At 46.7% G+C, this 26,680-nt stretch overlaps 23 non-coding genes across 23 annotated transcripts; all 23 read right to left on the reverse strand.

Annotated features, from left to right (window-relative positions):
* Positions 1 to 877: 877 nt before the first annotated feature.
* TRNAI-GAU (transfer RNA isoleucine (anticodon GAU)) lies at positions 878 to 951 on the reverse strand. The gene has a single exon. It is a non-coding gene; the product is annotated as a tRNA-Ile (tRNA).
* Positions 952 to 1,887: 936 nt separating this feature from the next.
* Positions 1,888 to 1,961, reverse strand: TRNAT-GGU (transfer RNA threonine (anticodon GGU)). The gene has a single exon. It is a non-coding gene; the product is annotated as a tRNA-Thr (tRNA).
* Positions 1,962 to 3,898: 1,937 nt separating this feature from the next.
* Positions 3,899 to 3,972, reverse strand: TRNAI-GAU (transfer RNA isoleucine (anticodon GAU)). The gene has a single exon. It is a non-coding gene; the product is annotated as a tRNA-Ile (tRNA).
* Positions 3,973 to 4,909: 937 nt separating this feature from the next.
* TRNAT-GGU (transfer RNA threonine (anticodon GGU)) lies at positions 4,910 to 4,983 on the reverse strand. The gene has a single exon. It is a non-coding gene; the product is annotated as a tRNA-Thr (tRNA).
* A 767-nt stretch (positions 4,984 to 5,750) lies between these two features.
* TRNAI-GAU (transfer RNA isoleucine (anticodon GAU)) lies at positions 5,751 to 5,824 on the reverse strand. The gene has a single exon. It is a non-coding gene; the product is annotated as a tRNA-Ile (tRNA).
* Positions 5,825 to 7,434: 1,610 nt separating this feature from the next.
* TRNAT-GGU (transfer RNA threonine (anticodon GGU)) lies at positions 7,435 to 7,508 on the reverse strand. The gene has a single exon. It is a non-coding gene; the product is annotated as a tRNA-Thr (tRNA).
* Positions 7,509 to 7,938: 430 nt separating this feature from the next.
* Positions 7,939 to 8,012, reverse strand: TRNAI-GAU (transfer RNA isoleucine (anticodon GAU)). The gene has a single exon. It is a non-coding gene; the product is annotated as a tRNA-Ile (tRNA).
* Positions 8,013 to 8,443: 431 nt separating this feature from the next.
* Positions 8,444 to 8,517, reverse strand: TRNAT-AGU (transfer RNA threonine (anticodon AGU)). The gene has a single exon. It is a non-coding gene; the product is annotated as a tRNA-Thr (tRNA).
* Positions 8,518 to 8,780: 263 nt separating this feature from the next.
* On the reverse strand, positions 8,781 to 8,854 carry TRNAT-AGU (transfer RNA threonine (anticodon AGU)). Its single transcript has one exon. It is a non-coding gene; the product is annotated as a tRNA-Thr (tRNA).
* A 95-nt stretch (positions 8,855 to 8,949) lies between these two features.
* Positions 8,950 to 9,023, reverse strand: TRNAT-AGU (transfer RNA threonine (anticodon AGU)). Its single transcript has one exon. It is a non-coding gene; the product is annotated as a tRNA-Thr (tRNA).
* A 431-nt stretch (positions 9,024 to 9,454) lies between these two features.
* On the reverse strand, positions 9,455 to 9,528 carry TRNAT-AGU (transfer RNA threonine (anticodon AGU)). The gene has a single exon. It is a non-coding gene; the product is annotated as a tRNA-Thr (tRNA).
* Positions 9,529 to 9,791: 263 nt separating this feature from the next.
* TRNAT-AGU (transfer RNA threonine (anticodon AGU)) lies at positions 9,792 to 9,865 on the reverse strand. The gene has a single exon. It is a non-coding gene; the product is annotated as a tRNA-Thr (tRNA).
* A 1,273-nt stretch (positions 9,866 to 11,138) lies between these two features.
* On the reverse strand, positions 11,139 to 11,212 carry TRNAI-GAU (transfer RNA isoleucine (anticodon GAU)). The gene has a single exon. It is a non-coding gene; the product is annotated as a tRNA-Ile (tRNA).
* Positions 11,213 to 11,641: 429 nt separating this feature from the next.
* TRNAT-AGU (transfer RNA threonine (anticodon AGU)) lies at positions 11,642 to 11,715 on the reverse strand. Its single transcript has one exon. It is a non-coding gene; the product is annotated as a tRNA-Thr (tRNA).
* Positions 11,716 to 11,979: 264 nt separating this feature from the next.
* TRNAT-AGU (transfer RNA threonine (anticodon AGU)) lies at positions 11,980 to 12,053 on the reverse strand. The gene has a single exon. It is a non-coding gene; the product is annotated as a tRNA-Thr (tRNA).
* A 432-nt stretch (positions 12,054 to 12,485) lies between these two features.
* On the reverse strand, positions 12,486 to 12,559 carry TRNAT-UGU (transfer RNA threonine (anticodon UGU)). The gene has a single exon. It is a non-coding gene; the product is annotated as a tRNA-Thr (tRNA).
* A 3,115-nt stretch (positions 12,560 to 15,674) lies between these two features.
* TRNAT-AGU (transfer RNA threonine (anticodon AGU)) lies at positions 15,675 to 15,748 on the reverse strand. Its single transcript has one exon. It is a non-coding gene; the product is annotated as a tRNA-Thr (tRNA).
* A 264-nt stretch (positions 15,749 to 16,012) lies between these two features.
* On the reverse strand, positions 16,013 to 16,086 carry TRNAT-GGU (transfer RNA threonine (anticodon GGU)). Its single transcript has one exon. It is a non-coding gene; the product is annotated as a tRNA-Thr (tRNA).
* Positions 16,087 to 16,681: 595 nt separating this feature from the next.
* TRNAT-AGU (transfer RNA threonine (anticodon AGU)) lies at positions 16,682 to 16,755 on the reverse strand. Its single transcript has one exon. It is a non-coding gene; the product is annotated as a tRNA-Thr (tRNA).
* A 263-nt stretch (positions 16,756 to 17,018) lies between these two features.
* On the reverse strand, positions 17,019 to 17,092 carry TRNAT-AGU (transfer RNA threonine (anticodon AGU)). Its single transcript has one exon. It is a non-coding gene; the product is annotated as a tRNA-Thr (tRNA).
* Positions 17,093 to 22,708: 5,616 nt separating this feature from the next.
* On the reverse strand, positions 22,709 to 22,782 carry TRNAA-AGC (transfer RNA alanine (anticodon AGC)). The gene has a single exon. It is a non-coding gene; the product is annotated as a tRNA-Ala (tRNA).
* Positions 22,783 to 25,730: 2,948 nt separating this feature from the next.
* Positions 25,731 to 25,804, reverse strand: TRNAT-GGU (transfer RNA threonine (anticodon GGU)). Its single transcript has one exon. It is a non-coding gene; the product is annotated as a tRNA-Thr (tRNA).
* A 595-nt stretch (positions 25,805 to 26,399) lies between these two features.
* TRNAT-AGU (transfer RNA threonine (anticodon AGU)) lies at positions 26,400 to 26,473 on the reverse strand. Its single transcript has one exon. It is a non-coding gene; the product is annotated as a tRNA-Thr (tRNA).
* Between the last annotated feature and the right edge of the window lie 207 nt (positions 26,474 to 26,680).

Consider the following 26,680-nt stretch of genomic DNA (forward strand, 5'->3'; position numbering starts at 1 on the left):
ACAAAAAACTAGAGAGACGTTTGTATGACTCTCGAGGCACCGGTGAGATTCTAACTCACGATCTCTTGTTTACTAGACAGGCGCTTTAACGAACTAAGCCACGGCGCCTGCGCAGCGTCTTGTTCAGGCAGTCACACCATCAGAAGAATTTCGAACTAAACTTCGAAAACAAAAAACTAGAGAGACGGTTGCCTTGACTCTCGAGGCACCGGTGAGATTCCAACTCATGCTCTCCTGTTTACTAGACAAGCGCTTTAACCAACTAAGCCACTGTGTCTGCGCAGCCTCTTGTTCAGACAGTGACACCATCAGAAGTATTTCGAACTAAACTTCGAAAACAAAAAACTAGAGAGACGGTCGCCTTGACTCTCGAGGCACCGGTGAGATTCGAACTACGATCTCCCGTTTACTAGACAGGCTCTTTAACTAACTAAGCCACGGCGCCTGCGCAGTGTCTTGTTCAGGCAGTCACATCATCAGAAGTATTTCGAAGTAAACTTCGAAAACAAAAAACTAGAGAGCCGTTTTTCTTGACTCTCGAGGCACCGGTGAGATTCGAACTCACGATCTCCTGTTTACTTGACAGGCGCTTTAACTAACTAAGCCACGGCGCCTGCGCAGCGTTTTATTCAGGCAGTGACACCATCAGAAGTATTTCGAACTAAAATTCGAAAACAAAAGTACTGAAAGTTGGGCGAGTTGGTACTCGATCATGACTTCTTTGCGCAAAGACGTACACGGACACAAAGAAAAGAGGCAAACAACTTGGGCGCCCGTGTTGTTTGCCTCTTTTCCTTGTGTTCGTGTACGTGTTTGCGCAAAAAAGTCATGAATGTTCGAAAACAAAAAACTAGGGAGACGTCAGTCTTGACTCCCGAGGCACCGGTGAGATTCGAACTCAAGATCTCCTGCTTATCAGACAGGCGCTTTAACTAACTAAGCCACGGCGCCTGCAGCGTCTTGTTCAGGCAGTGACACCATCAGAAGTATTTCGAACTATACTTCGAAAACAAAAAACTAGAGAGACGTTAGTCTTCACTCTCGAGGCACCGGTGAGATTCGAACTCACGATCTCCTGTTTACTAGACAGGCGCTTTAACCAACTAAGCCTCGCGCCTGCGCAGCGTCTTGTTCAGACAGTGACACCATCAGAAGTATTTCGAAATAAACTTCGAAAACAAAAAACTAGAGAGACGTTTGTCTTGACTCTCGAGGCACCAGTGAGATTCGAACTGATGATCTCCTGTTTACTAGACAGGCACTTTAACCAACTAAGCCACTGTGTCTGCGCAGCCTCTTGTTCAGGCAGTGACACCATCAGAAATATTTCGAACTAAACTTGGAAAACAAAAAGCTAGAGAGACGTTTGTCTTGACTCTCGAGGCACCGGTGAGATTCGAACTCACGATCTCCTGTTTACTAGACAGGCGCTTTAACCAACGAAGCCACGTCACCTGTGCAGCGTCTTGTTCAGGCAGCGAAACCATCAGAAGTATTTCGAAAGAAACTTCGAAAACAAAAAACTAGAGAGACGTTTGTCTTGATTCTCGAGGCACCGGTGAGATTCGAACTCATGATCTCCTGTTTACTAGACAGGCGCTTTAACTAACTAAGCCACGGCGCCTGCGCAGCGTTTTATTCAGGCAGTGACACCATCAGAAGTATTTCGAACTAAACTTCGAAAACAAAAGCACTGAAAGTTGGGCGAGTTGGTACTCGATCATGACTTCTTTGCGCAAAGACGTACACGGACACAAGGAAAAGAGGCAAACAACACGGGCGCCCGTGTTGTTTGCCTCTTTTCCTTGTGTCCGTGTACGTGTTTGCGCAAAAAAGTCATGAATGTTCGAAAACAAAAAACTAGAGAGACGTCAGTCTTGACTCCCGAGGCACCGGTGAGATTCGAACTCACGATCTCCTACTTACCAGACAGGCGCTTGAACTAACTAAGCCACGGTGCCTGCAGCGTCTTGCTCAGGCAGTGACACCATCAGAAGTATTTCGAACTATACTTCGAAAACAAAAAACTAGAGAGACGTTAGTCTTCACTCTCGAGGCACCGGTGAGATTCGAACTCACGATCTCCTGTTTACTAGATAGGCGCTTTAACCAACTAATCCACGCGCCTGCGCAGCGTCTTGTTCAGACAGTGACACCATCAGAAGTATTTCGAAATAAACTTCAAAAACAAAAAAACTAGAGAGACGTTTGTCTTGATTCTCGAGGCACCGGTGAGATTCGAACTCATGATCTCCTGTTTACTAGACAGGCGCTTTAACCAACTAAGCCACGCGCCTGCGCAGAATCTTGTTCAGACAGTGACATCATCAGAAGTATTTCGAACTAAACTTCGAAAACAAAAAACTAGAGAGACGTTTGTATGACTCTCGAGGCACCGGTGAGATTCTAACTGATGATCTCCTGTTTACTAGACAGGCACTTTAACCAACTAATCACTGTGTCTGCGCAGCCTCTTGTTCAGGCAGTGACACCATCAGAAATATTTCGAACTAAACTTGGAAAACAAAAAGCTAGAGAGACGTTTGTCTTGACTCTCGAGGCACCGGTGAGATTCGAACTCACGATCTCCTGTTTACTAGACAGGCGCTTTAACCAACGAAGCCACGTCACCTGTGCAGCGTCTTGTTCAGGCAGCGAAACCATCAGAAGTATTTCGAACTAAACTTCGAAAACAAAAAGCTAGAGAGACGTTTGTCTTGACTCTCGAGGCACCGGTGAGATTCGAACTCACGATCTCCTGTTTACTAGACAGGCGCTTTAACCAACGAAGCCACGTCAGCTGTGCAGCGTCTTGTTCAGGCAGCGAAACCATCAGAAGTATTTCGAACTAAACTTCGAAAACAAAACACTAGAGAGACGTTTGTGTTGACTCTCGAGGCACCGGTGAAAATCGAACTCACGATCTCCTGTTTACTAGACAGGCGCTTTAACCAACTAAGCCACGCGCCTGCGCAGAATCTTGTTCAGACAGTGACACCATCAGAAGTATTTCGAACTAAACTTCGAAAACAAAAAACTAGAGAGACGTTTGTATGACTCTCGAGGCACCGGTGAGATTCTAACTCACGATCTCTTGTTTACTAGACAGGCGCTTTAACGAACTAAGCCACGGCGCCTGCGCAGCGTCTTGTTCAGGCAGTCACACCATCAGAAGAATTTCGAACTAAACTTCGAAAACAAAAAACTAGAGAGACGGTTGCCTTGACTCTCGAGGCACCGGTGAGATTCCAACTCATGCTCTCCTGTTTACTAGACAAGCGCTTTAACCAACTAAGCCACTGTGTCTGCGCAGCCTCTTGTTCAGACAGTGACACCATCAGAAGTATTTCGAACTAAACTTCGAAAACAAAAAACTAGAGAGACGGTCGCCTTGACTCTCGAGGCACCGGTGAGATTCGAACTACGATCTCCCGTTTACTAGACAGGCTCTTTAACTAACTAAGCCACGGCGCCTGCGCAGTGTCTTGTTCAGGCAGTCACATCATCAGAAGTATTTCGAAGTAAACTTCGAAAACAAAAAACTAGAGAGCCGTTTTTCTTGACTCTCGAGGCACCGGTGAGATTCGAACTCACGATCTCCTGTTTACTTGACAGGCGCTTTAACTAACTAAGCCACGGCGCCTGCGCAGCGTTTTATTCAGGCAGTGACACCATCAGAAGTATTTCGAACTAAAACAAAAGTACTGAAAGTTGGGCGAGTTGGTACTCGATCATGACTTCTTTGCGCAAAGACGTACACGGACACAAAGAAAAGAGGCAAACAACTTGGGCGCCCGTGTTGTTTGCCTCTTTTCCTTGTGTTCGTGTACGTGTTTGCGCAAAAAAGTCATGAATGTTCGAAAACAAAAAACTAGGGAGACGTCAGTCTTGACTCCCGAGGCACCGGTGAGATTCGAACTCAAGATCTCCTGCTTATCAGACAGGCGCTTTAACTAACTAAGCCACGGCGCCTGCAGCGTCTTGTTCAGGCAGTGACACCATCAGAAGTATTTCGAACTATACTTCGAAAACAAAAAACTAGAGAGACGTTAGTCTTCACTCTCGAGGCACCGGTGAGATTCGAACTCACGATCTCCTGTTTACTAGACAGGCGCTTTAACCAACTAAGCCTCGCGCCTGCGCAGCGTCTTGTTCAGACAGTGACACCATCAGAAGTATTTCGAAATAAACTTCGAAAACAAAAAACTAGAGAGACGTTTGTCTTGACTCTCGAGGCACCAGTGAGATTCGAACTGATGATCTCCTGTTTACTAGACAGGCACTTTAACCAACTAAGCCACTGTGTCTGCGCAGCCTCTTGTTCAGGCAGTGACACCATCAGAAATATTTCGAACTAAACTTGGAAAACAAAAAGCTAGAGAGACGTTTGTCTTGACTCTCGAGGCACCGGTGAGATTCGAACTCACGATCTCCTGTTTACTAGACAGGCGCTTTAACCAACGAAGCCACGTCACCTGTGCAGCGTCTTGTTCAGGCAGCGAAACCATCAGAAGTATTTCGAAAGAAACTTCGAAAACAAAAAACTAGAGAGACGTTTGTCTTGATTCTCGAGGCACCGGTGAGATTCGAACTCATGATCTCCTGTTTACTAGACAGGCGCTTTAACTAACTAAGCCACGGCGCCTGCGCAGCGTTTTATTCAGGCAGTGACACCATCAGAAGTATTTCGAACTAAACTTCGAAAACAAAAGCACTGAAAGTTGGGCGAGTTGGTACTCGATCATGACTTCTTTGCGCAAAGACGTACACGGACACAAGGAAAAGAGGCAAACAACACGGGCGCCCGTGTTGTTTGCCTCTTTTCCTTGTGTCCGTGTACGTGTTTGCGCAAAAAAGTCATGAATGTTCGAAAACAAAAAAACTAGAGAGACGTCAGTCTTGACTCCCGAGGCACCGGTGAGATTCGAACTCACGATCTCCTACTTACCAGACAGGCGCTTGAACTAACTAAGCCACGGTGCCTGCAGCGTCTTGCTCAGGCAGTGACACCATCAGAAGTATTTCGAACTATACTTCGAAAACAAAAAACTAGAGAGACGTTAGTCTTCACTCTCGAGGCACCGGTGAGATTCGAACTCACGATCTCCTGTTTACTAGATAGGCGCTTTAACCAACTAATCCACGCGCCTGCGCAGCGTCTTGTTCAGACAGTGACACCATCAGAAGTATTTCGAAATAAACTTCAAAAACAAAAAAACTAGAGAGACGGTCGCCTTGACTCTCGAGGCACCGGTGAGATTCGAACTACGATCTCCCGTTTACTAGACAGGCTCTTTACCTAACTAAGCCACGGCGCCTGCGCAGCGTCTTGTTCAGGCAGTCACATCATCAGAAGTATTTCGAAGTAAACTTCGAAAACAAAAAACTAGAGAGCCGTTTTTCTTGACTCTCGAGGCACCGGTGAGATTCGAACTCACGATCTCCTGTTTACTTGACAGGCGCTTTAACTAACTAAGCCACGGCGCCTGCGCAGCGTTTTATTCAGGCAGTGACACCATCTGAAGTATTTCGAACTAAAATTCGAAAACAAAAGTACTGAAAGTTGGGCGAGTTGGTACTCGATCATGACTTCTTTGCGCAAAGACGTACACGGACACAAAGAAAAGAGGCAAACAACTTGGGCGCCCGTGTTGTTTGCCTCTTTTCCTTGTGTTCGTGTACGTGTTTGCGCAAAAAAGTCATGAATGTTCGAAAACAAAAAACTAGGGAGACGTCAGTCTTGACTCCCGAGGCACCGGTGAGATTCGAACTCAAGATCTCCTGCTTATCAGACAGGCGCTTTAACTAACTAAGCCACGGCGCCTGCAGCGTCTTGTTCAGGCAGTGACACCATCAGAAGTATTTCGAACTATACTTCGAAAACAAAAAACTAGAGAGACGTTAGTCTTCACTCTCGAGGCACCGGTGAGATTCGAACTCACGATCTCCTGTATACTAGACAGGCGCTTTAACCAACTAAGCCACGCGCCTGCGCAGCGTCTTGTTCAGACAGTGACACCATCAGAAGTATTTCGAAATAAACTTCGAAAACAAAAAACTAGAGAGACGTTTGTCTTGACTCTCGAGGCACCAGTGAGATTCGAACTGATGATCTCCTGTTTACTAGACAGGCACTTTAACCAACTAATCACTGTGTCTGCGCAGCCTCTTGTTCAGGCAGTGACACCATCAGAAATATTTCGAACTAAACTTGGAAAACAAAAAGCTAGAGAGACGTTTGTCTTGACTCTCGAGGCACCGGTGAGATTCGAACTCACGATCTCCTGTTTACTAGACAGGCGCTTTAACCAACGAAGCCACGTCACCTGTGCAGCGTCTTGTTCAGGCAGCGAAACCATCAGAAGTATTTCGAACTAAACTTCGAAAACAAAACACTAGAGAGACGTTTGTGTTGACTCTCGAGGCACCGGTGAAAATCGAACTCACGATCTCCTCTTTACTAGACAGGCGCTTTAACCAACTAAGCCACGCGCCTGCGCAGAATCTTGTTCAGACAGTGACACCATCAGAAGTATTTCGAACTAAACTTCGAAAACAAAAAACTAGAGAGACGTTTGTCTTGACTCTCGAAGCACCGGTGAGATTCGAACTCACGATCTACTGTTTACAAGACAGGCGCCTTAACCAACTAAGCCACGGCTCCTGCACAGCCTCTTGTTCAGGCAGTCACACCATCAGAAGAATTTCGAACTAAACTTCGAAAACAAAAAACTAGAGAGAGGTTTGTCTTGACTCTCGAGGCACCGGTGAGATTCGAACTCACGATCTTCTGTTTACTAGACAGGCGCTGTAACCATCTAAGCCACGCGCCTGCTCAGCGTCTTGTTCAGACAGTGACACCATCAGAAGTATTTCGAAATAAACTTCGAAAACAAAAAAACTAGAGAGACGTTTGTCTTGACTCTCGAGGCACCGGTGAGATTCGAACTCACGATCTCCTGTTTACTAGACAGGCGCTTTAACCAACGAAGCCACGTCACCTGTGCAGCGTCTTGTTCAGGCAGCGAAACCATCAGAAGTATTTCGAAAGAAACTTCGAAAACAAAAAACTAGAGAGACGTTTGTCTTGATTCTCGAGGCACCGGTGAGATTCGAACTCATGATCTCCTGTTTACTAGACAGGCGCTTTAACTAACTAAGCCACGGCGCCTGCGCAGCGTTTTATTCAGGCAGTGACACCATCAGAAGTATTTCGAACTAAACTTCGAAAACAAAAGCACTGAAAGTTGGGCGAGTTGGTACTCGATCATGACTTCTTTGCGCAAAGACGTACACGGACACAAGGAAAAGAGGCAAACAACACGGGCGCCCGTGTTGTTTGCCTCTTTTCCTTGTGTCCGTGTACGTGTTTGCGCAAAAAAGTCATGAATGTTCGAAAACAAAAAACTAGAGAGACGTCAGTCTTGACTCCCGAGGCACCGGTGAGATTCGAACTCACGATCTCCTGCTTACCAGACAGGCGCTTGAACTAACTAAGCCACGGCGCCTGCAGCGTCTTGCTCAGGCAGTGACACCATCAGAAGTATTTCGAACTATACTTCGAAAACAAAAAACTAGAGAGACGTTTTTCTTGACTCTCGAGGCACCGGTGAGATTCGAACTCACGATCTCCTGTTTACTTGACAGGCGCTTTAACTAACTAAGCCACGGCGCCTGCGCAGCGTTTTATTCAGGCAGTGACACCATCTGAAGTATTTCGAACTAAAATTCGAAAACAAAAGTACTGAAAGTTGGGCGAGTTGGTACTCGATCATGACTTCTTTGCGCAAAGACGTACACGGACACAAAGAAAAGAGGCAAACAACTTGGGCGCCCGTGTTGTTTGCCTCTTTTCCTTGTGTTCGTGTACGTGTTTGCGCAAAAAAGTCATGAATGTTCGAAAACAAAAAACTAGGGAGACGTCAGTCTTGACTCCCGAGGCACCGGTGAGATTCGAACTCAAGATCTCCTGCTTATCAGACAGGCGCTTTAACTAACTAAGCCACGGCGCCTGCAGCGTCTTGTTCAGGCAGTGACACCATCAGAAGTATTTCGAACTATACTTCGAAAACAAAAAACTAGAGAGACGTTAGTCTTCACTCTCGAGGCACCGGTGAGATTCGAACTCACGATCTCCTGTTTACTAGACAGGCGCTTTAACCAACTAAGCCACTGTGTCTGCGCAGCCTCTTGTTCAGGCAGTGACACCATCAGAAATATTTCGAACTAAACTTGGAAAACAAAAAGCTAGAGAGACGTTTGTCTTGACTCTCGAGGCACCGGTGAGATTCGAACTCACGATCTCCTGTTTACTAGACAGGCGCTTTAACCAACGAAGCCACGTCACCTGTGCAGCGTCTTGTTCAGGCAGCGAAACCATCAGAAGTATTTCGAACTAAACTTCGAAAACAAAACACTAGAGAGACGTTTGGCTTGACTCTCGAGGCACCGGTGAGATTCGAACTCACGATCTCCTGTTTACTAGACAGGCGCTTTAACCAACTAAGCCACGGCGCCTGCACAGCGTCTTGTTCAGACAGTGACACCATCAGAAGTATTTCGAAATAAACTTCGAAAACAAAAAACTAGAGAGACGTTTGTCTTGACTCTCGAGGCACCGGTGAGATTCGAACTCATGATCTCCTGTTTACTAGACAGGCGCTTTAACCAACTAAGCCACGCGCCTGCGCAGCGTCTTGTTCAGACAGTGACACCATCAGAAGTATTTCGAAATAAACTTCGAAAACAAAAAGCTAGAGAGACGTTTGTCTTGACTCTCGAGGCACCGGTGAAAATCGAACTCACGATCTCCTGTTTACTAGACAGGCGCTTTAACCAACTAAGCCACGGCGCCTGCACAGCGTCTTGTTCAGGCAGTCACACCATCAGAAGAATTTCGAACTAAACTTCGAAAACAAAAAACTAGAGAGACGGTTGCCTTGACTCTCGAGGCACCAGTGAGATTCGAACTCATGCTCTCCTGTTTACTAGACAGGCGCTTTAACCAACTAAGCCACGGCGCCTGCGCGGCGTCTTGTTTGGGCAGTGACACCATCAAAAATATTTCGAACTAAACTTCGAAAACAAAAACTAGAGAGACGGTTGCCTTGACTCTCGAGGCACCGGTGAGATTCCAACTCATGCTCTCCTGTTTACTAGACAAGCGCTTTAACCAACTAAGCCACTGTGTCTGCGCAGCCTCTTGTTCAGACAGTGACACCATCAGAAGTATTTCGAACTAAACTTCGAAAACAAAAAACTAGAGAGACGGTCGCCTTGACTCTCGAGGCACCGGTGAGATTCGAACTACGATCTCCCGTTTACTAGACAGGCTCTTTAACTAACTAAGCCACGGCGCCTGCGCAGTGTCTTGTTCAGGCAGTCACATCATCAGAAGTATTTCGAACTAAACTTCGAAAACAAAAAACTAGAGAGACGGTTGCCTTGACTCTCGAGGCACCAGTGAGATTCGAACTCATGCTCTCCTGTTTACTAGACAGGCGCTTTAACCAACTAAGCCACGGCGCCTGCGCGGCGTCTTGTTTGGGCAGTGACACCATCAAAAATATTTCGAACTAAACTTCGAAAACAAAAAACTAGAGAGAGGTTAGTCTTGACTCTCGAGGACCCGTGAGATTAGAACTCACGATCTCCTGTTTACTAGACAGGCGCTTTAACCAACGAAGCCACGTCACCTGTGCAGCGTCTTGTTCAGGCAGCGAAACCATCAGAAGTATTTCGAACTAAACTTCGAAAACAAAACACTAGAGAGACGTTTGGCTTGACTCTCGAGGCACCGGTGAGATTCGAACTCACGATCTCCTGTTTACTAGACAGGCGCTTTAACCAACTAAGCCACGGCGCCTGCACAGCGTCTTGTTCAGACAGTGACACCATCAGAAGTATTTCGAAATAAACTTCGAAAACAAAAAAATAGAGAGACGTTTGTCTTGACTCTCGAGGCACCGGTGAGATTCGAACTCATGATCTCCTGTTTACTAGACAGGCGCTTTAACCAACTAAGCCACGCGCCTGCGCAGCGTCTTGTTCAGACAGTGACACCATCAGAAGTATTTCGAAATAAACTTCGAAAACAAAAAGCTAGAGAGACGTTTGTCTTGACTCTCGAGGCACCGGTGAAAATCGAACTCACGATCTCCTGTTTACTAGACAGGCGCTTTAACCAACTAAGCCACGCGCCTGCGCAGAATCTTGTTCAGACAGTGACACCATCAGAAGTATTTCGAACTAAACTTCGAAAACAAAAAACTAGAGAGACGTTTGTATGACTCTCGAGGCACCGGTGAGATTCTAACTCACGATCTCTTGTTTACTAGACAGGCGCTTTAACGAACTAAGCCACGGCGCCTGCGCAGCGTCTTGTTCAGGCAGTCACACCATCAGAAGAATTTCGAACTAAACTTCGAAAACAAAAAACTAGAGAGACGGTTGCCTTGACTCTCGAGGCACCGGTGAGATTCCAACTCATGCTCTCCTGTTTACTAGACAAGCGCTTTAACCAACTAAGCCACTGTGTCTGCGCAGCCTCTTGTTCAGACAGTGACACCATCAGAAGTATTTCGAACTAAACTTCGAAAACAAAAAACTAGAGAGACGGTCGCCTTGACTCTCGAGGCACCGGTGAGATTCGAACTACGATCTCCCGTTTACTAGACAGGCTCTTTAACTAACTAAGCCACGGCGCCTGCGCAGTGTCTTGTTCAGGCAGTCACATCATCAGAAGTATTTCGAAGTAAACTTCGAAAACAAAAAACTAGAGAGCCGTTTTTCTTGACTCTCGAGGCACCGGTGAGATTCGAACTCACGATCTCCTGTTTACTTGACAGGCGCTTTAACTAACTAAGCCACGGCGCCTGCGCAGCGTTTTATTCAGGCAGTGACACCATCAGAAGTATTTCGAACTAAAATTCGAAAACAAAAGTACTGAAAGTTGGGCGAGTTGGTACTCGATCATGACTTCTTTGCGCAAAGACGTACACGGACACAAAGAAAAGAGGCAAACAACTTGGGCGCCCGTGTTGTTTGCCTCTTTTCCTTGTGTTCGTGTACGTGTTTGCGCAAAAAAGTCATGAATGTTCGAAAACAAAAAACTAGGGAGACGTCAGTCTTGACTCCCGAGGCACCGGTGAGATTCGAACTCAAGATCTCCTGCTTATCAGACAGGCGCTTTAACTAACTAAGCCACGGCGCCTGCAGCGTCTTGTTCAGGCAGTGACACCATCAGAAGTATTTCGAACTATACTTCGAAAACAAAAAACTAGAGAGACGTTAGTCTTCACTCTCGAGGCACCGGTGAGATTCGAACTCACGATCTCCTGTTTACTAGACAGGCGCTTTAACCAACTAAGCCTCGCGCCTGCGCAGCGTCTTGTTCAGACAGTGACACCATCAGAAGTATTTCGAAATAAACTTCGAAAACAAAAAACTAGAGAGACGTTTGTCTTGACTATCGAGGCACCGGTGAAATTCGAACTCACGATCTCCTGTTTACTAGACAGGCGCTTTAACCAACTAAGCCACGCGCCTGCGCAGCGTCTTGTTCAGACAGTGACACCATCAGAAGTATTTCGAAATAAACTTCGAAAACAAAAAACTAGAGAGACGTTTGGCTTGACTCTCGAGGCACCGGTGAGATTCGAACTCACGATCTCCTGTTTACTAGACAGGCGCTTTAACCAACTAAGCCACGGCGCCTGCACAGCGTCTTGTTCAGACAGTGACACCATCAGAAGTATTTCGAAATAAACTTCGAAAACAAAAAACTAGAGAGACGTTTGTCTTGACTCTCGAGGCACCGGTGAGATTCGAACTCATGATCTCCTGTTTACTAGACAGGCGCTTTAACCAACTAAGCCACGCGCCTGCGCAGCGTCTTGTTCAGACAGTGACACCATCAGAAGTATTTCGAAATAAACTTCGAAAACAAAAAAACTAGAGAGACGTTTGCCTTGACTCTCGAGGCACCGGTGAGATTCGAACTCACGATCTCCTGTTTACTAGAAAGGCGCTTTAACCAACTAAGCCACGGCGCCTGCACAGCGTCTTGTTCAGGCAGTCACACCATCAGAAGAATTTCGAACTAAACTTCGAAAACAAAAAACTAGAGAGACGGTTGCCTTGACTCTCGAGGCACCAGTGAGATTCGAACTCATGCTCTCCTGTTTACTAGACAGGCGCTTTAACCAACCAAGCCACGGCGCCTGCACGGCGTCTTGTTTGGGCAGTGACACCATCAAAAATATTTCGAACTAAACTTCGAAAACAAAAAACTAGAGAGAGGTTAGTCTTGACTCTCGAGGACCCGTGAGATTAGAACTCACGATCTCCTGTTTACTAGACAGGTGCTTTAACCAACTAAGCCACGGCGCCTGCGCAGCGTGTTGTTCAGGCAGTGACACCATCAGAAGTATTTCGAACTAAACTTCGAAAACAAAAAACTAGAGAGACGTTTGTCTTGACTCTCGAAGCACCGGTGAGATTCGAACTCACGATCTCCTGTTTACAAGACAGGCGCTTTAACCAACTAAGCCACGGCTCCTGCGCAGCCTCTTGTTCAGGCAGTCACACCATCAGAAGAATTTTGAACTAAACTTCGAAAACAAAAAACTAGAGAGAGGTTTGTCTTGACTCTCGAGGCACCGGTGAGATTCGAACTCACGATCTTCTGTTTACTAGACAGGCGCTGTAACCATCTAAGCCACGGCCTGCTCAGCGTCTTGTTCAGACAGTGACACCATCAGAAGTATTTCGAAATAAACTTCGAAAACAAAAAACTAGAGAGACGTTTGTCTTGACTCTCGAGGCACCAGTGAGATTCGAACTGATGATCTCCTGTTTACTAGACAGGCACTTTAACCAACTAAGCCACCGTGTCTGCGCAGCCTCTTGTTCAGGCAGTGACACCATCAGCAATATTTCGAACTAAACTTGGAAAACAAAAAGCTAGAGAGACGTTTGTCTTGACTCTCGAGGCACCGGTGAGATTCGAACTCACGATCTCCTGTTTACTTGACAGGCGCTTTAACTAACTAAGCCACGGCGCCTGCGCAGCGTTTTATTCAGGCAGTGACACCATCAGAAGTATTTCGAACTAAAATTCGAAAACAAAAGTACTGAAAGTTGGGCGAGTTGGTACTCGATCATGACTTCTTTGCGCAAAGACGTACACGGACACAAAGAAAAGAGGCAAACAACTTGGGCGCCCGTGTTGTTTGCCTCTTTTCCTTGTGTCCATGTACGTGTTTGCGCAAAAAAGTCATGAATGTTCGAAAACAAAAAACTAGGGAGACGTCAGTCTTGACTCCCGAGGCACTGGTGAGATTCGAACTCAAGATCACCTGCTTACCAGACTGGCGCTTTAACTAAGCCACGGCGCCTGCAGCGTCTTGTTCAGGCAGTGACACCATCAGTAGTATTTCGAACTATACTTCGAAAACAAAAAACGAGAGAGACGTTAGTCTTCACTCGCGAGGCACCGGTGAGATTCGAACTCACGATCTCCTGTTTACTAGACAAGCGCTTTAACCAACTAAGCCACGCGCCTGCGCAGCGTCTTGTTCAGACAGTGACACCATCAGAAGTATTTTGAAATAAACTTCGACAACAAAAAACTAGAGAGACGTTTGTCTTGACTCTCGAGGCACCGGTGAGATTCGAATTCACAATCTCCTGTTTACTAGACAGGCGTTTTAACCAACTAAGCCACGGCGCCTGCGCAGCGTCTTCTTCAGGCAGTCACACCATCAGAAGAATTTCGAACTAAACTTCGAAAACAAAAAACTAGAGAGACGGTTGCCTTGACTCTCGAGGCACCAGTGAGATTCGAACGTACGATCTCTTGTTTACTAGACAGGCGCTTTAACGAACTAAGCCACGGCGCCTGCGCAGCGTTTGGTCAGGCAGTCACACCATCAGAAGAATTACGAACTAAACTTCGAAAACAAAAAACTAGAGAGACGGTTGCCTTTACTCTCGAGGCACCGGTGAGATTCCAACTCATGCTCTCCTGTTTACTAGACATGCGCTTTAACCAACTAAGCCACTGTGTCTGCGCAGCCTCTTGTTCAGGCAGTGACACCATCAGAAATATTTCGAACTAAACTTGGAAAACAAAAAGCTAGAGAGACGTTTGTCTTGACTCTCGAGGCACCGGTGAGATTCGAACTCACGATCTCCTGTTTACTAGACAGGCGCTTTAACCAACGAAGCCACGTCACCTGTGCAGCGTCTTGTTCAGGCAGCGAAACCATCAGAAGTATTTCGAACTAAACTTCGAAAACAAAACACTAGAGAGACGTTTGTGTTGACTCTCAAGGCACCGGTGAAAATCGAACTCACGATCTCCTGTTTACTAGACAGGCGCTTTAACCAACTAAGCCACGCGCCTGCGCAGAATCTTGTTCAGACAGTGACACCATCAGAAGTATTTCGAACTAAACTTCGAAAACAAAAAACTAGAGAGACGTTTGTATGACTCTCGAGGCACCGGTGAGATTCGAACTCACGATCTCTTGTTTACTAGACAGGCGCTTTAACAAACTAAGCCACGGCGCCTGCGCAGCGTCTTGTTCAGGCAGTCACACCATCAGAAGAATTTCGAACTAAACTTCGAAAACAAAAAACTAGAGAGACGGTTGCCTTGACTCTCGAGGCACCGGTGAGATTCCAACTCATGCTCTCCTGTTTACTAGACAGGCGCTTTAACCAACTAAGCCACGGCGCCTGCGCGGCGTCTTGTTTGGGCAGTGACACCATCAAAAATATTTCGAACTAAACTTCGAAAACAAAAAACTAGAGAGACGGTTGCCTTGACTCTCGAGGCACCGGTGAGATTCGAACTACGATCTCCCGTTTACTAGACAGGCTCTTTAACTAACTAAGCCACGGCGCCTGCGCAGCCTCTTGTTCAGGCAGTCACATCATCAGAAGTATTTCGAAGTAAACTTCGAAAACAAAAAACTAGAGAGCCGTTTGTCTTGACTCTCGAGGCACCGGTGAGATTCGAACTCACGATCTCCTGTTTACTTGACAGGCGCTTTAACTAACTAAGCCACGGCGCCTGCGCAGCGTTTTATTCAGGCAGTGACACCATCAGAAGTATTTCGAACTAAAATTCGAAAACAAAAGTACTGAAAGTTGGGCGAGTTGGTACTCGATCATGACTTCTTTGCGCAAAGACGTACACGGACACAAAGAAAAGAGGCAAACAACTTGGGCGCCCGTGTTGTTTGCCTCTTTTCCTTGTGTCCATGTACGTGTTTGCGCAAAAAAGTCATGAATGTTCGAAAACAAAAAACTAGGGAGACGTTAGTCTTGACTCCCGAGGCACCGGTGAGATTCGAACTCAAGATCTCCTGCTTACCAGACTGGCGCTTTAACTAAGCCACGGCGCCTGCAGCGTCTCGTTCAGGCAGTGACACCATCAGTAGTATTTCGAACTATACTTCGAAAACAAAAAACGAGAGAGACGTTAGTCTTCACTCGCGAGGCACCGGTGAGCTTCGAACTCACGATCTCCTGTTTACTAGACAAGCGCTTTAACCAACTAAGCCACGCGCCTGCGCAGCGTCTTGTTCAGACAGTGACACCATCAGAAGTATTTTGAAATAAACTTCGACAACAAAAAACTAGAGAGACGTTTGTCTTGACTCTCGAGGCACCGGTGAGATTCGAACTCACAATCTCCTGTTTACTAGACAGGCGTTTTAACCAACTAAGCCACGGCGCCTGCGCAGCGTCTTCTTCAGGCAGTCACACCATCAGAAGAATTTCGAACTAAACTTCGAAAACAAAAAACTAGAGAGACGGTTGACCTGACTCTCGAGGCACCAGTGAGATTCGAACTCATGCTTTCCTGTTTACTAGACAGGCGCTTTAACCAACTAAGCCACGGCGCCTGCGCGGCGTCTTGTTTGGGCAGTGACACCATCAGAAGTATTTCGAACTAAACTTCGAAAACAAAAAACTAGAGAGCCGTTTGTTTTGACTCTCGAGGCACCGGTGAGGTTCGAACTCACGATCTCCTGCTTACCAGACAGGCGCTTTAACTAACTAAACCACGGCGCCTGCAGCGTCTTGTTCAGGCAGTGACACCATCAGAAGTATTTTGAAATAAACTTCGAAAACAAAAAACTAGGGAGACGTCAGTCTTGACTCCCGAGGCACCGGTGAGATTCGAACTCAAGATCTCTTGCTTACCAGACAGGCGCTTTAGCTAACTAAGCCACGGTGCCTACAGCGTCTTGTTCAGGCAGTGACACCATCAGAAGTATTTCGAACTATACTTCGAAAACAAAAAACTAGAGAGACGTTAGTCTTCACTCTCGAGGCACCGGTGAGATTCGAACTCACGATCTCCTGTTTACTAGACAGGCGCTTTAACCAACTAAGCCACGCGCCTGCGCAGCGTCTTGTTCAGACAGTGACACCATCAGAAGTATTTCGAAATAAACTTCGAAAACAAAATCTAGAGAGACGTTTGTTTTGACTATCGAGGCACCGGTGAAATTCGAATTCACGATCTCCTGTTTACTAGACAGGCGCTTTAACCAACTAAGCCACGCGCCTGCGCAGCGTCTTGTTCAGACAGTGACACCATCAGAAGTATTTCGAAATAAACTTCGAAAACAAAAAACTAGAGAGACGTTTGTCTTGACTCTCGAGGCACCGGTGAGATTCGAACTCACGATCTCCTGTTTACTAGACAGGCGCTTTAACCAACTTAGCCGCGGCGCCTGCACAGCGTCTTGTTCAGGCAGTCACACCATCAGAAGAATTTCGAACTAAACTTCGAAAACAAAAAACTAGAGAGACGGTTGCCTTGACTCTCGAGGCACCAGTGAGATTCGAACTCACGATCTCCTGTTTACTAGACAGGCGCTTTAACCAACTAAGCCACGCGCCTGCGCAGCGTCTTGTTCAGACAGTGACACCATCAGAAGTATTTTGAAATAAACTTCGAAAACAAAAAACTAGAGAGACGTTTGTCTTGACTCTCGAGGCACCGGTGAGATTCGAACTCACGATCTCCTGTTTACTAGACAGGCGCTTTAACCAACTAAGCCACGGCGCCTGCACAGCGTCTTGCTCAGGCAGTCACACCATCAAAAATATTTCGAACTAAACTTCGAAAACAAAAAACTAGAGAGACGGTAGTCTTGACTCTCGAGGGCCCGTGAGATTAGAACTCACGATCTCCTGTTTACTAGACAGGTGCTTTAACCAACTAAGCCACGGCGCCTGCGCAGCGTGTTGTTCAGGCAGTGACACCATCAGAAGTATTTCGAACTAAACTTCGAAAACAAAAAACTAGAGAGACGTTTGTCTTGACTCTCGAAGCACCGGTAAGATTCAAACTCACGATCTCCTGTTTACAAGACAGGCGCTTTAACCAACTAAGCCACGGCTCCTGCGCAGCCTCTTGTTCAGGCAGTCACACCATCAGAAGAATTTCGAACTAAACTTCGAAAACAAAAAACTAGAGAGAGGTTTGTCTTGACTCTCGAGGCACCAGTGAGATTCGAACTGATGATCTCCTGTTTACTAGACAGGCACTTTAACCAACTAAGCCACTGTGTCTTTTTTTTTTTTTTTTTTTTTTCTTTTAATAACCACAAGCAAAGGAAATACATACAAAATATGTACACTTACTAAAACACCAGCTTCAACTTGGCCAGTGCACTTGGTTTAAAAAGGCTTCACAGAAGCCAATTGGTCGAGCACAGGTAACCACTCGGGGGGTTCAGGCAGCGCTTTAAACACGTCTCGTGTATACAGCATACTCTCAACAAAATAGTCTCTCGCTGAACGTGCGTCTACACGCATATGTCGAACATCCATTCTTGTCCTCCACACACTATGCATGCAAAGCAACATTAACATGTCACTCGGCACTTCCCCTGCAGCTGCACACGGAAGAAAACGGATTCCAAAAGCGTTGATAGGTAGTTCTTTTTTTATAGTCCGTTGTAGTACGTCCCACAAGAACACAGCATCATGGCAGTCGAGAAAGATATGATTTATCGTTTCTGGTTTGCCGCAGATTAGACAGTTGACGGACCACGGTACAAAAAGCCCTTTACTTTTTAGCCATGGCAGTACAGGGAGAGTGCCGGTATGCACTTGAAAGAAGAATGTTTTGACAGAGGGTCTGACCGGCATTCTCTTAACACGTTTAAACACGTCACGCTCAGAACCTAGCCTGCACGAAGCTCGGTAGACGGGCACTGGCAGGAAGACATCAAGAAGGTCACGATACAGTTTCTTTTTAGTCACGTCGGACAAGTATTCGTACGAAAATCTTTCCTTGAGCAGGCGTGTAGCTGTAACTACTTCTCGCAAATAAGGACTGAGTGGTCCAGCTTCGAAGGAAAAGGATGACACGACGAAATCAGATAAGGGGGTCTGCAGTCTTGCTTGGATCACAGTTCTCAAGAAATTGTCAGTTTGATCTCGAGCGAACATGAATCTGCTCACCAACTGCTTAAAAAACAAATGCAAAAGCCCCAGACCACCATATTTTACCCTATGAAATAAATTGCACCGGCTCGTGCGCTCCCACTGCGACCCCCATATAAAGGTCGCGAATACTCGGTGCATTTTCTGGACCGAAGTGCGGGTCATGGTTAACACTTGTAATACATAAAACACTTTTGCAATCAGAAATACATTGCACACGGACGCTTTTGCAAACATTGATAAATTGCGACCTCCCCACTTATCAGTACAATTTTCAATGCGTTGACGTTCCTCAGACCAATACTCCGTAGCATTGCGGTAGTGATCCAAAGGCACACCGAGGTACTTTCCGGGCATGATTTTCCAATTCATGTTACAGTAAACTTCGGGTGTGCTTTGCCACTGGCCATGCCAAACGCCTAGACATTTTGGCCAACTGATTGCGCTGCCCGTTGCTGCACAGAATTCCCTAGCTATTCGTACAACTTCTTGCACACTTTCTTTGTCACTGCAAAACACTGCGACGTCATCAGCATAGGCTAAAATTCTAATTCCACTGGTCAGAAACGTATACCCTCTTATACTTGGTGATGCAAGTATTCGTAAACAGAAGGGCTCTAAGTAAAGCGCGAAAAGGAGTGGCGACAAGGCACAACCTTGCTTCACGCTCGAGCGCACAGGAATTGAAGCACTTACTTCTTTGTTGATTACTAAATTAGCCCTGCAGTCATGATACACCATTCTAACGCCTTCTGTAATGACAGTTCCTACATTCACATGTTCCAGCAATAAAAACAAAATTTCATGTACGACTTTATCAAACGCTTTGTGCAGGTCTAGCTGAATCATGGCCACGCGGTCATTATTTGCATCACAGCATTCTAGAATACTTCTGGTTACGTGTATATTTGTGAATATGGTTCTGCCCTTAATCCCACATGTCTGATGCGGGCCGACAAGGGATGTGACAACACTTTGGAGCCGTCTTGCTAGGACCTTCGTGTATATTTTATAGTCAGTGTTGCTCAAACTGATAGGTCGGTAGGATTCCACTGAAAGTAGCTTTGCGGGGTCATCAGTTTTGGGGATTAATACTACGTGTGCTGTCCTAAATGAATGAGGTGTTTGCTGCTTGTCGTAGCATTCTCTGATCACTCGGTGTAATGCCAGTGCCATTTCTGTCTTAAAAAATTTGTATATGGCAGCACCAAGCCCATCCGGCCCTGGTGACTTGCCGTTACCCAGGTTATCTATAGCTGATTCAATTTCTGCCACAGTGATTTCTACTTCCAGTAGCTCCCGCTCAGAGTCTTCCAATCTCGGCATAAGGGTCAGAAAGTCCTCTTTGAATCGTTCGGGGTCATTGATTGTATGGCTAAGGAGTTGCGTATAAAACTCGACAAAGGCGTGCTTTATCTGTTCGCGGTCCCGGGTAATGTAATTGCGGTATCGAATTTCATTTATCTCTTTGTTTGCTGCATGTTTCTTTTCTTCACTGAGCACCCGCTTAGTGGGCGTTTCACCCATCCACAGCCGTTCAGTGCGAGCCCTTATCATTGCTCCGCGGTACTTTTCGTCGTCGATGAATTCGAGCTTTGCTTTCGCCTCCTTTATTTCTTTCTTAAATTTTCCCGGCACTTCATTTTCTACGCTTAACATGTAGTCTAGTTCGCTTTGTAACTGCCTCTCTTGTTGCCTTTCCCGATTACGTAATACACAGGCTCTTTCAATCGCTATCATCTTTATATCACACTTCATTTGCTCCCACACAGCTATGAAGTTATTGGTCTCCAAACGAAGAGCGTTTGAAAGACATTCTTTGGTTTTTTGTGACAAATATTTCATCTTGCAGCAGCTTTTCATTAAATTTCCATAGAAACCAATTAAACTTCGCAGCCTTACGTTTTTCGCCAATGTTGACCTTGACCAGACAATGATCACTAAAACTAAGATGTTGAATTTGATAAGATGAGCATAGTGGCACCAACTTTGCCGACAAATATATTCTGTCTAACCTCGCGTGCGAATGACCTTGAAAGTGCGTATATCCTACTTCACCCTCTCGCGTCATTACATAACCGACATCTTCCAGCCCTGTCTCGTTCACTATTTTATTCAACAGCTCAGCGCTTCTATCGCGCACATTGAAGCTCGTTGTCTTATCCTCAGCTCTACAGACACAATTGAAGTCCCCTAGAACCACAACATTTCTTTCCGTTTTCAAGAATCCTTCAATCGCTCTGAAAAAAAATTCCCGTTCGTGCGATCTATTCGGTGCATAAACACACACAACGCGCCAAGGCATTCCAGAAACACTGAAGTCGCACACAACCAGCCTACCGCTATCGCAGGTAGACACATTTTCAACAACCGCGATACTACTACGTATGAAAACGACACAGCCTCCTGACCGCCCAACAGCATGACAAACGCAGACATTGTACCTAGAGCGAAAAACTTGAACCATTTGCTCCGTTTGTTCTTCACTTTCCATTTTAGTTTCTTGTACAGCCAGGAGGTCTATGTCGTTTTCTAACAAAATGCGACTAATCTGGCATTGTCTCCTGCGCGAACACAGGCCTCTTGAGTTCAGCGTCGCGATGCAAATACCAGTTTTAAAGTTAGTCGCCATTTCTTGAAGGTTGTTTCGTCAGGTGTCATACTCACGTCGCAACAGTGGTTGCGTGTGCTCAGCGTAGAAAGCCTCGGAACGTCTCCTCCGCTACGGCGGGGCCGACGTTTGAGTGCCCCTACGGTCAGGAGACAGGTTTGGTCGTGGTTTAAAGGTAGGCCGACGACCAGTCGCCGTCTTTGTTGGAGGTTCATTGATGGCCGACGTGTCAACATTTCCGGTACGGTCAGGTGTTTCACGAGCTCGCTTAAAAGCGATAGCACCGGCCTTGGTCATCTCGGCGTCCGTTGCTTCCGGGCCGCCCTCTCGCGCAGCTGAAGATGACTTGCTCGCTGCTGTAGCGTCGTTCTCTACTGCTGCCGTGTCTAAATTCGTTCCTGGCGCACCAGAGTGCTTGTCGCCTTTATTGGTAGATTCCAGTGCGGCCCCAGAAGACTGTTCAGGGGGCGTGGCAGGGCCTTCCGTATAACCGTCTTCCCTGCTCGCTTCTTCGGCATCCACGGCATCCATCAGGTGTTCAGTCACTTCGTCTGTTTGGCCTGGGCCCGCAATGCTGGCGTACGACCTCACACAATGGGCGTCATCGTGGCCATAGCGACGACAGACCCCACAGCGCGGCACGCGGCAATCCCGTCGAATGTGTCCGATAGCCCGGCATCGGAGGCATAGCGGTGCTCTGCCAGGAATTACGACGAGCGCCATATCCTCCGCAACTCGCAGTTGGTGTGGCAGGTCGTCCACGGACACGCCCGCGTGTAGCCTCAGCGTGACCGACCGCGTGGTTGAACCTTTATCATTGCAACCCTGCACCTTCCATTTATCTCTGCTTATCTCGGTCACTTTTCCGTAGGGCGTTAAGGCGACTCGCACAGCCTCGTCCGGCACGCCATGAAGAAGCCAGTACAACTTCAGCCGCACACCTCGATCACGGGGGTCAACCACCATACAGCGATGGTCCTTTAGATCAAAAGACTCCGCCGCCAGCATCTTCTTTTTACCCTCATCATCCTTGAACGTCACTGCCCATACATGATTCATTTGGTATGCCCCTAGGGCAACCACTTCCGGCAGCAGCGAAAGACGAGCAAGGCTGTCTCGGACATGCTCCACTCGATATGGCCTGGCTTTCAAGTTTCCGTGCAAAAAAACCGTGTGCAAAACGGAATCACCTGAAGGCAGCTGAGGCAGAACAACCTGGAAATCTTCGCCTGGCTTTTCGGTACACCTGATACCGCGGCCCACACGGGCCGCTGAAACCGCCCCTACGCGGGAGCACATGATAAACACGTCCGTTCACTGTCGTGGCCGGAAGTGGAATCCTAAGCCACTGTGTCTGCGCAGCCTCTTGTTCAGGCAGTGACACCATCAGAAATATTTCGAACTAAACTTAAAAAAACAAAAAGCTAGAGAGACGTTTGTCTAGACTCTCGAGGCACCGGTGAGATTCGAACTCACGATCTCCTGTTTACTAGACAGGCGCTTTAACCAACGAAGCCACGTCACCTGTGCAGCGTCTTGTTCAGGCAGCGAAACCATCAGAAGTATTTCAAAATAAACTTCGAAAACAAAAAACTAGAGAGACGTTTGTCTTGACTCTCGAGGCACCGGTGAGATTCGAACTCACGATCTCCTGTTTGCTAGACAGGCGCTTCAACTAACTAAGCCACGGCGCCTGCGCAGCGTCGTGTTCAGGCAGTCACACCATAAGAAGAATTTCGAACTAAACTTCGAAAACAAAAAACTAGAGAGACGTTTGTCTTGACTCTCGAGGAACCAGTGAGATTCGAAATCACGATCTCCTAATTACTAGACAGGCGCTTTAACTAACCAAGCCACGGCGCCTGCACAGTGTCTTGTTCAGGCAGTGACACCATCAGAAGTATTTCGAACTAAAATTCGAAAAAAAAAGTACTGAAAGTTGGGCGAGTTGGTACTCGATCATGACTTCTTTGCGCAAAGACGTACACGGACACAAAGAAAAGAGGCAAACAACTTGGGCGCCCGTGTTGTTTGCCTCTTTTCCTTGTGTCCATGTACGTGTTTGCGCAAAAAAGTCATGAATGTTCGAAAACAAAAAACTAGGGAGACGTCAGTCTTTACTCCCGAGGCACCGCTGAGATTCGAACTCAAGATCTCCTGCTTACCAGACTGGCGCTTTAACTAAGCCACGGCGCCTGCAGCGTCTTGTTCAGGCAGTGACACCATCAGTAGTATTTCGAACTATACTTCGAAAACAAAAAACGAGAGAGACGTTAGTCTTCACTCGCGAGGCACCGGTGAGATTCGAACTCACGATCTCCTGTTTACTAGACAAGCGCTTTAACCAACTAAGCCACTGTGTCTGCGCAGCCTCTTGTTCAGACAGTGACACCATCAGAAGTATTTCGAACTAAACTTCGAAAACAAAAAACTAGAGAGACGGTTGCCTTGACTCTCGAGGCACCGGTGAGATTCCAACTCATGCTCTCCTGTTTACTAGACAGGCGCTTTAACCAACTAAGCCACGGCGCCTGCGCGGCGTCTTGTTTGGGCAGTGACACCATCAAAATTATTTCGAACTAAACTTCGAAAACAAAAAACTAGAGAGACGGTTGCCTTGACTCTCGAGGCACCGGTAAGATTCGAACTACGATCTCCCGTTTACTAGACAGGCTCTTTAACTAACTAAGCCACGGCGCCTGCGCAGCCTCTTGTTCAGGCAGTCACATCATCAGAAGTATTTCGAAGTAAACTTCGAAAACAAAAAACTAGAGAGCCGTTTGTCTTGACTCTCGAGGCACCGGTGAGATTCGAACTCACGATCTCCTGTTTACTTGACAGGCGCTTTAACTAACTAAGCCACGGCGCCTGCGCAGCGTTTTATTCAGGCAGTGACACCATCAGAAGTATTTCGAACTAAAATTCGAAAACAAAAGTACTGAAAGTTGGGCGAGTTGGTACTCGATCATGACTTCTTTGCGCAAAGACGTACACGGACACAAAGAAAAGAGGCAAACAACTTGGGCGCCCGTGTTGTTTGCCTCTTTTCCTTGTGTCCATGTACGTGTTTGCGCAAAAAAGTCATGAATGTTCGAAAACAAAAAACTAGGGAGACGTCAGTCTTGACTCCCGAGGCACTGGTGAGATTCGAACTCAAGATCACCTGCTTACCAGACTGGCGCTTTAACTAAGCCACGGCGCCTGCAGCGTCTTGTTCAGGCAGTGACACCATCAGTAGTATTTCGAACTATACTTCGAAAACAAAAAACGAGAGAGACGTTAGTCTTCACTCGCGAGGCACCGGTGAGATTCGAACTCACGATCTCCTGTTTACTAGACAAGCGCTTTAACCAACTAAGCCACGCGCCTGCGCAGCGTCTTGTTCAGACAGTGACACCATCAGAAGTATTTTGAAATAAACTTCGACAACAAAAAACTAGAGAGACGTTTGTCTTGACTCTCGAGCACCGGTGAGATTCGAATTCACAATCTCCTGTTTACTAGACAGGCGTTTTAACCAACTAAGCCACGGCGCCTGCGCAGCGTCTTCTTCAGGCAGTCACACCATCAGAAGAATTTCGAACTAAACTTCGAAAACAAAAAACTAGAGAGACGGTTGCCTTGACTCTCGAGGCACCAGTGAGATTCGAACGTACGATCTCTTGTTTACTAGACAGGCGCTTTAACGAACTAAGCCACGGCGCCTGCGCAGCGTTTGGTCAGGCAGTCACACCATCAGAAGAATTTCGAACTAAACTTCGAAAACAAAAAACTAGAGAGACGGTTGCCTTTACTCTCGAGGCACCGGTGAGATTCCAACTCATGCTCTCCTGTTTACTAGACATGCGCTTTAACCAACTAAGCCACTGTGTCTGCGCAGCCTCTTGTTCAGGCAGTGACACCATCAGAAATATTTCGAACTAAACTTGGAAAACAAAAAGCTAGAGAGACGTTTGTCTTGACTCTCGAGGCACCGGTGAGATTCGAACTCACGATCTCCTGTTTACTAGACAGGCGCTTTAACCAACGAAGCCACGTCACCTGTGCAGCGTCTTGTTCAGGCAGCGAAACCATCAGAAGTATTTCGAACTAAACTTCGAAAACAAAACACTAGAGAGACGTTTGTGTTGACTCTCAAGGCACCGGTGAAAATCGAACTCACGATCTCCTGTTTACTAGACAGGCGCTTTAACCAACTAAGCCACGCGCCTGCGCAGAATCTTGTTCAGACAGTGACACCATCAGAAGTATTTCGAACTAAACTTCGAAAACAAAAAACTAGAGAGACGTTTGTATGACTCTCGAGGCACCGGTGAGATTCGAACTCACGATCTCTTGTTTACTAGACAGGCGCTTTAACAAACTAAGCCACGGCGCCTGCGCAGCGTCTTGTTCAGGCAGTCACACCATCAGAAGAATTTCGAACTAAACTTCGAAAACAAAAAACTAGAGAGACGGTTGCCTTGACTCTCGAGGCACCGGTGAGATTCCAACTCATGCTCTCCTGTTTACTAGACAGGCGCTTTAACCAACTAAGCCACGGCGCCTGCGCGGCGTCTTGTTTGGGCAGTGACACCATCAAAAATATTTCGAACTAAACTTCGAAAACAAAAAACTAGAGAGCCGTTTGTTTTGACTCTCGAGGCACCGGTGAGGTTCGAACTCACGATCTCCTGCTTACCAGACAGGCGCTTTAACTAACTAAACCACGGCGCCTGCAGCGTCTTGTTCAGGCAGTGACACCATCAGAAGTATTTTGAAATAAACTTCGAAAACAAAAAACTAGGGAGACGTCAGTCTTGACTCCCGAGGCACCGGTGAGATTCGAACTCAAGATCTCTTGCTTACCAGACAGGCGCTTTAGCTAACTAAGCCACGGTGCCTGCAGCGTCTTGTTCAGGCAGTGACACCATCAGAAGTATTTCGAACTATACTTCGAAAACAAAAAACTAGAGAGACGTTAGTCTTCACTCTCGAGGCACCGGTGAGATTCGAACTCACGATCTCCTGTTTACTAGACAGGCGCTTTAACCAACTAAGCCACGCGCCTGCGCAGCGTCTTGTTCAGACAGTGACACCATCAGAAGTATTTCGAAATAAACTTCGAAAACAAAATCTAGAGAGACGTTTGTTTTGACTATCGAGGCACCGGTGAAATTCGAATTCACGATCTCCTGTTTACTAGACAGGCGCTTTAACCAACTAAGCCACGCGCCTGCGCAGCGTCTTGTTCAGACAGTGACACCATCAGAAGTATTTCGAAATAAACTTCGAAAACAAAAAACTAGAGAGACGTTTGTCTTGACTCTCGAGGCACCGGTGAGATTCGAACTCACGATCTCCTGTTTACTAGACAGGCGCTTTAACCAACTTAGCCGCGGCGCCTGCACAGCGTCTTGTTCAGGCAGTCACACCATCAGAAGAATTTCGAACTAAACTTCGAAAACAAAAAACTAGAGAGACGGTTGCCTTGACTCTCGAGGCACCAGTGAGATTCGAACTCACGATCTCCTGTTTACTAGACAGGCGCTTTAACCAACTAAGCCACGCGCCTGCGCAGCGTCTTGTTCAGACAGTGACACCATCAGAAGT

The sequence above is a fragment of the Rhipicephalus microplus genome, chromosome 5 (assembly GCF_043290135.1).
Source record: "Rhipicephalus microplus isolate Deutch F79 chromosome 5, USDA_Rmic, whole genome shotgun sequence".
Lineage (NCBI taxonomy): Eukaryota > Metazoa > Arthropoda > Arachnida > Ixodida > Ixodidae > Rhipicephalus > Rhipicephalus microplus.